Genomic DNA, 554 nt, shown 5'->3' with positions numbered 1-554 from the left:
CTGTACATCATGTCCACAGAAAAGATGAAGAGCTGGGATTTGAAAGGATCTGAAGATCTGACTGAGCCAGCAGGAAGCAGCAGTGCTTCTCCTGCAATCACTGAGAAGACCAGCCCAACAGGTTAATGTCAACAAAGCATTTGAGATACAGATTGCAATGAGATTTAAATAGAAATGTGGACTTTGTTACTTAGCTCTGCATCAATACATTGTGCGGTTATATTGCCATTATGCAATATATTTGCATGCCATTCTGCTAAGAAGGATAGTATTTGAATGAACTATTCATTTCCTAAATCCGTATCCATTTGAGTTAAATGCAACAACTGCATATTGATCCTGTTAAAGTCAAGCAGCATAAAATTAGGCCAATTTTACAAGCTGGACTAATTGTTAATGTTTAATCTGTGGTTAAAGATGTTCAAAATAGCTTATTATTTATTTGTTTGCTTGTTTTTCCTTCTTTTATCAGAAAATACCAAAGAAAGAGTACGAAAGAGCAACAAAATCGTTGCATTCTTCCGAAGAAGATGGAAGGCTGTAAAAAAAAAAAA

Source organism: Sinocyclocheilus grahami, unplaced genomic scaffold, assembly GCF_001515645.1.
Source record: "Sinocyclocheilus grahami isolate Dianchi unplaced genomic scaffold, SAMN03320097.WGS_v1.1 scaffold2497.1, whole genome shotgun sequence".
Taxonomy (NCBI): domain Eukaryota; kingdom Metazoa; phylum Chordata; class Actinopteri; order Cypriniformes; family Cyprinidae; genus Sinocyclocheilus; species Sinocyclocheilus grahami.
This window is presented reverse-complemented; position numbering follows the sequence as displayed.